The sequence below is a fragment of the Halichoerus grypus genome, chromosome 12 (assembly GCF_964656455.1).
Source record: "Halichoerus grypus chromosome 12, mHalGry1.hap1.1, whole genome shotgun sequence".
In the NCBI taxonomy this organism is placed as follows: domain Eukaryota; kingdom Metazoa; phylum Chordata; class Mammalia; order Carnivora; family Phocidae; genus Halichoerus; species Halichoerus grypus.
The window spans coordinates 44003045-44010633 of record NC_135723.1 but is presented as its reverse complement, the minus strand read 5'-3'; positions in this window follow the sequence as shown (position 1 = coordinate 44010633).

The window sequence follows — 7589 nt, the reverse complement described above, 5'->3', positions numbered from 1 at the left end:
TCCTATTGAACATACTAAAATATATGTTGTCTAACTCTAAAGATTAATACTAAGACTCTGTGCCCCCATATGAAGAAGTTTGTTTTTTGTGAAGCCACCTTTTGGGTTAATAGAGTGGGATTTAGGAGGTATAGTTACATGTACTAAAGATAAAAATGTCCAGAGGTTCCATCTGTTAGAAGAGAATTTTTAAAAAATTTATACAGTGATTTTTTTAAAGAAAGATATAAAGTATAACTGTAGAAGAAAATCGACTGAAAAAGAATGCTAAAATCAGTATTTAATATCTCAAGATTTCTAAAATTAGATAAGGAAATTATAGTAAGACACTATACATTAGTATTTTATAAATAATATTCAATTGAAAATAAAATTAAATAGCTATTTGCTTAAGGAAGAAAATATGAATGATGTAAGAGGTGAAAATACACAGAAAATATTTCAGTATAGTGAAAACTAAAAATCCTGTTTTTTAGAGTAAGATGATTAATGAACATGTCCTCAAAAGATGTTAGATTAGCCATAATAAGGCATTTTAAAAATTATTTCCTTTTCATGCAGATTATTTGGCATTTGCCTATCCATCAATTTACAAGGTTATCATAAACAAGGTTAAGAACATGATATTGTGCTTAAAGGAACTGTAATCAGGAAATTGGGTCATTGTATACATAGTCTAATTGTGAGATTATCCCTTTCAACAAAGATTTAAGTACCAAATTTAACAGGTACTAAAATTCCCCATCTTGTTCTCACAAAAAGAAAACCAAACTTTCTTAACAGTAGAGTGAATACGAAGGGAACAAAAGAAGCATCAGCAGTGTAATAACATACACAGGGTTAAACAGTTCTTTTTCAAAGAAATGTAGAACTAAAATATTCCTAAAGGTCACATGCCATCTCTTCAGCCCATTTAAGGCTTCTGAAATGCCAGTCTGAAGTAAAATAACTACCTCTCCAGAAGAGTCATTCCATTAGAGAGCCAACTAACATCAGTACAGAGATAAATGGGTGAACAGAAAATTGATTTTACACTTGTGCTGTAAGTGTGGTCAAATGTTATAGGCCAGCACATCAAATAGGATTTCAAAGAATTGCTGTGCCTGGAAAATAACAACATAAGAGGATGTGGTTAAATACAGCTTAATAATGGGTCTGATGTGCTCAGTGTACAGTAAAATATTTATTTACTCTTTCTGTTTGTAATATGACACATTCATATATCACTTCTCTTTTTGTTAATAAATTTATTATTTCACTGTTCCTGTAACTAGTACCTTTCATCTCTACTCATGTTATCACACATACCCAGAGGAATGCAAGCATGTAGCAGCGATGATTTATATTTTGTTTGATTTAAAACTTACAGATTGTGCCTAATAAAGATATTTTAATTAAATTTTGTTTTACATGATGCCAGGTCCACATACAAATATTATCCAGATCAAAATATTGAAGAACTATTTATCAAAACTAGTGAAGTTAATTAGATCCACTGGAAGCACAAAATGGATGTTGCCTTTCAACTTTCTGTGATTCCTTTGGCCCCTCCGTGATGTTTAAGTTGCTATAATGCTCAGATGGGACCCACCGTTTCTTTTCAGGTGTTTTTGACCTCACTGTGGTTGAATAACGTCAGGTATGATGAATGTGATACACTGTATTCCTTCCTCACTGTACTAAAGAGTCTCGGGGGTAAGTAGAAAGCTGGGCAATGACATTTTTAAAAGCCTTGGTGTGCTCTTGGCAGCTTAACAAGAAAGTCATGGCTAATATTTTTTTCTCTTATAGACATTTAGGGCTGTTCAAGACCAAGATAGCCTCTCTCCACATATTGCTAAACAAATGATCAATGCCAGGGTACAGTGAGAGTGAATGAATTTCCACCAAAGTAAGGAAAGTTGATTTGGGAAATTTAGTTCTTTCTTAAAGATGGTTCTAACAGAGCAGGCTTTGAAATCTACTCTGTCTTTTCTCCATGCTTTCCTTCACACCTTGTTCTCTCTGTGTCTACAGATTCTTTAATCTCCTATCACTCCTCACTACCCCAGTTTATTTCCTTTTGTTCTTCATCAGGAGAGAAGAAAGATTTTGAGCCATGCATATTATCCATTCTTTATCCTAGGATATGTGCTGCTTCATGGAATTTGAGACTCTTCTCAAGGAAAAAAAATCATTTTGCCCCAACTCTAAGTGTAATTTTGAAAGGGATGGAGTTAGATTTGAATTCTGAACATTCTCTTACTGGAAATACCATTTTTTTATTATTGTTTTTTTAATTGAGGAATAGTTGACATATAATGTTCTATTAGTTTCAGGTGTACAACATAGTAAATATATATGTATTTTATATATATATAATATATATATTTATTATATATATATACATATATATGTATTTTATATATATGTGTGTGTATATATATATATATATATATATATATATATATATAAATGATAACCACAAAAAGTCTAATTAACATCCTTCTCCATACATAGTCATGGTGTGTGTGTGTGTGTGTGTATGTGTGTGTATTGAGGATTTTTGAGATCTACTTTTTTGGAAATTCCATTTTAAATCACCATTTCCACCTTGCTTCTTGAAATCAAGATTGAGTCTAATAATTTAAAACACAGCTTTCTTTTCTTGGTTACTTAAGTACAATGATGCAAAGAGTTAATATAAAAAAAGAGTGCCTCTGAATGTAGATGCATTTGATAGTGATGGTAGGATTGTGGAACTTAGTAAATACTTTGTCTTCCCCTTCCTTAATACTTGGGCTCCTGGTTATATTAGGCACCTGAGGAATCAGGGGCTATCAAGTTACATAAAGATGACTGATTCTAGGGGGCCTGGGTGGCTCAGTTGGTTGAGCTCCTGACTCTTGGTTTCAGCTCAGGTCATGATCTCAGAGTCCTGGGATCTAGCCCCCTACCGAGCTCTGCTCTCAGCACAGAATCTGCTTGTCCCTCTCCCTCCCCCTCTGCTCCTCCCCTCTCTCATGCTCTCTCTCTCTAATAAAGAAAATCTTAAAAAAAAAAGATGACCAATTCCATGCTAAACCTAGTCTGTTTCTGTTGGTATTCTACCATGTTATCTCCCTCTTCCCCTTTGTGGCTTTAAGCTTCTTGGCATATAGTTTTTAAATTAGGTCACTGTAATTTTTGATGTTCAGTTTCTTTGAGGAAGGAATAAAATTCCATTTTCCAATATAAAAATATCTAGATAGTAAACTGTATTTTTGTCACGTAACCCTGTATTGGGCCTTGTAGGCTATGTTTGAATCTGAAGGAATATGAAGTGATAATTTACTTCAGTTTTATTGACTTGCACTCATGACTCAGACCTTTTACATTTGGGAACACAGTGAAAGTTCTTTTTGTCTTTTCTTTCTTTTTCTTTCTTTTTTCTTTTCTCTAAATCCATGCCTCCCCTTTTTTCTATGCAGCTTGGTTCATTTCATTATAGTTACATTTAAGAGTCCGTAGTAGAATCTTAGAACTGAATCATCTAATCTAACCTTAGGGAAAATTAAGTCAGGCTCACAGTGGGGAGGGGCCTGACTAAGGTCAGACAGCTGGTGGGTGACAGAGCTGGAACAGGAAGAATGCTTTTCTGAGTCCCAGTGGAGGGCTCTTTCCACTGCATGCCATGGCCTTTTAGAAATCACAGACAGTGTTTTCCCTTTTCTGGGGTCTCATCCCGAGGACATATTATGATCTGTTTTCACTGCTGTCTTTAAATATATGTTACATCCAAGAAGAGAGTGATAACTAGTCATTCATTGTTCTTCCTCTAGCGTGTTATAATTGATGCAGTGCTTTTGTATTTAGTGCATCACAAGACAGAAAGCAGTTAAGCAGGATGATTTCTTTTTAAAAGGTATAGAGTGCAATAACACATTTTTTTTTGTATTGAAAGCAACACATAACCATGCACTTATTAATAATCTATTAATTTCAAGGCATTTAATTCCATTCGGTAGGCAGAAACATGAGAAGTAGTCTCTACCTCTGTATTAATTAGGGTTCTCCAGAGAAAAAGAACCAAGAGGATCAATTAATAGATAGAGATTTAGTATGAGGGATCACACAATTAGAGAGGCTGAGAAGTCCCACAGTCTGCCATGTGTAAGCTGGAGGTCCAGGGAAGCTAATGGTATAGGAGTAGTCCAAACTTGAAGGCCTGAAAGCCAAGGGAGAATAGGGTGTCAATTCCAATGGGAGTTTGAAGGCCTGAGAACCAGGACAGGAGAAGGCAGAAGAAGATGGTTGTCTGAGCTCAAGCAAGAGAGCAGATTCAGCCTTCCTCTGCCTTTTTTGTTCTATTCATGCCATTAGTGAGTTGAAAAATGCCCACCCACTTTAGTGAGGATGGATCTTCATTTAGTCAACCAATTCACGTTTTAATCTTTTCTGGAAACACATTTACAGACACATTGAAAAATAATATGTTACCAGCTTTATGGGCATTAGCCCAGTGAAGTCAACACATAAAATTAACCATCACAGCCTCCTAGGAGCTTAGGTTATTTTGGGGGGGTGTGGGGAGGCAGTTACATCAATGATACAGTCTTACATTTGTATGACTCTTGGTAGTTTAAAATAAATCTGTGTATATATTCTTTTACTTGGACTCCACAAAAACTCCAAGAGATAACCAAATCTGTGATTATTATCAACCTTAAAATCAGAAAATTGAGGTACAGATAAACATTTTAAAAGTAATTACTTGCCTGATTAGCATATAGTAAGTATCTTTTCCAGTCTAGCTACTTTAAATCACTATATTTGTAACTGCAGCACGTTCCAAATCCTGAGTAAATGGGAACCACAACATACATTTAGACGTTCAGGCCTTGGTTATATTACAAGACCATTTATGTTACCAGAAAGGAAAACCAGTGGTCCATAAGCAAGCTGTGGCCTACAGTCACATTTTATTTGGCTCATACAATGTCGATTCTTGAAGCATTGCTTAAAATAGCCTGGATACATAAAATTTGAAGATCATACAAAAATATTTATTTTTAAAGTTTTTATTTTAATCATCTGGTTCTCATCACGACAAATGAACTTCTTAATCCCCATCATTTATTTCACCTATCCCTTCATCCCTCTCCCCTCTGGTAACCATCAGTTTGTTCCCTATATTTAAGAGTCTGTTTCTTGGTTTGTCTCTCTCTTGCTCTCTTTTTCCCTTTACTCATTTGTTTTGCTTCTTAAATTCTACATGAGTGAAGTCATATGGTATTTGTCTTTCTCTGACTGACTTATTCCACTTAACATAATATTCCCAGCTCCATCCATGTCACTGCAAATGGCAAGATTTCATGCTTTTTTTTTTCCAAAGATTTTATTTATTTATTTGACAGAGAGAGACACAGCAAGAGAGGGAACACAAGCAGGGGGAGTGGGAGAGGGAGAAGCAGGCTTCCCGCTGAGCAGGGAACCTGATGTGGGGCTCGATCCCAGGACCTTGGGACTATGACCTGAGCCAAAGGCAGACACTTAACGACTGAGCCACCCAGGTGCCCCAATATTTCATTCTTTTTAATGGCTGAATAATATTCCATATATACACTACATCTTCTTTATCCATTCATCAGTCGATGGCCTCTTGGGTTGCTTCCAAATCTTGGCTGTTGTAAATAATGCTGCAACAAACATAGAGGTGCATGTATCCCTTTGAATTAATGGTTTTGTATTCTTTGGGTAAATACCCAGTAGTGTGATTGTTGGATTGTAGGGTAGTTCTATTTTTAACTTCTTGAGGAACCTCCATACTGTTTTCCACAGTGGCTGCACCAGTTTTCATGCCCACCAACAGTGCATAAGGTTTCCTTTTTCTCTACATTCTTGGCAACACCTGTTAGTTCTTGTGTTGTTGATTTTAGCCATTCTGACAGGTGTGAAATGACATCTCATTGTAGTTTTTATTTGCATTTCCCTGATGATCAGTGATGATGAACATCTTTTCATGTGGCTGTTAGCCATCTAAATGTTTTCTTTGGAGAAATGTCTGTTCATGTCTTCTGTCCATTTTTAATTGGATTATTTGTTTTTTGGATGTTGAGTTGTATAAGTTCTTTATATATTTTGGATACTAACCCTTTATCAGATATGTCATTTGCAAATATCTTTTCCCATTCAGTATGTTGTCTTTTAGTTTTGTTGATTGTTTCCTTCGCTGTGCAGAAGCTCTTTATCTTGATGAAGTCCCAATAGTTTATTTTTGCTTTTGTTTCCCTTTCCTTAGGATACATATCGAGAAAAAAGTTGCTATGGCTGAATGTCCGAGAAATATACTGCCTGTGTTCTCCTGTAGGATTTTGATGGTTTCATGTCTCACATTTAGGTCTTTAACCCATTTTGAATTTATTTTTCTGTATGGCGTAAAAAATTGATCCATCTCATCACTGTTTTGCATGTTGCTGTGCAGTTTTTCCAACACCATTTGTTGAAGAGACCATCTTTCTTCCATTGGATATTCTTTCCTGCTTTGTCTAAGATTAATTGACCACATAGTTGTGGGTTCATGTATGGGTTCTCTATTCCATTCTTTATACCTATGTTTCTATTTTGGTGCCAGTACCATACTGCTTTGTAATATAACTTGAAGTCTGGAATTGTAATGCCTCTGGCTTTGTTTTTTTCTTCTTCAAGACTGCTTTTGCTATTCAGGGTCTTTTGTGGTTCCATACAAATTTTAGAATTGTTTATTCTAGTTCTGTGAAAAATGCTGTTGATATTTTAATAGAGTTGCATTAAATGTGTAGATTACCTTGGGTAGTACAGACATTTTAACAGTATTTGTTCTTCCAATCCATGAGCGTGGAATGTCTTTCCATTTCTTTGTGTCATCTTCAATTTTTTTCATCAGTGTTTTATAGTTTTCAGAGTACAGGTCTTATCTCTTGATTAGGTTTATTCCTAAATATCTTATTATTTTTGGTGCAATTATAAATGGATTTATTTTCTTAATTTCTCTCTCTGCTGCTTCATTATTGGTGTATCATGCAAAAATCTTTATATGCAAGTTCTCTTGCACAATTAGAATGTCTGAAAACACAGGGCTTTCTTCCTGGTTGAGAACAAGTGCTTGGAGTTAAGATGGCAGCTACAGTCCATTTGCCACAGTTTCTCTTCAGTGGTGGCTTCTTTCTTTTAAATATCCATTGACTCCCTGAGGGATTTCAGATTCACAACCTCAGAAAAAGGCACTTGAAAAATTAACAAATCATTTCAGGTTTTAGTCCACCTGGTATCTACCACCAATGTATATAATATGCCTAGAGCTCCATTTTAAAATTATCAAATTTAGGTAATATTGAGTCCTGATTGTGAGAGAAGAACTTAGTTTTCTTATACCATTTCCATCTACCTTCATCCCACTTAAAAAATGTGTAATGCACATTAGTTTTAGTTCTTTTACTGGCTATCATTACAGATTTAAACCATTTATTTCCAACAACTCCAGATATCTCCTGATAATTGTCTATATGAGCTGATTCTCAAGCACTTTTTCCCCCATCTGTATACCCCAACTGCGACCAGGTATATTATTGTTTTTACAATGTTAGAATTGA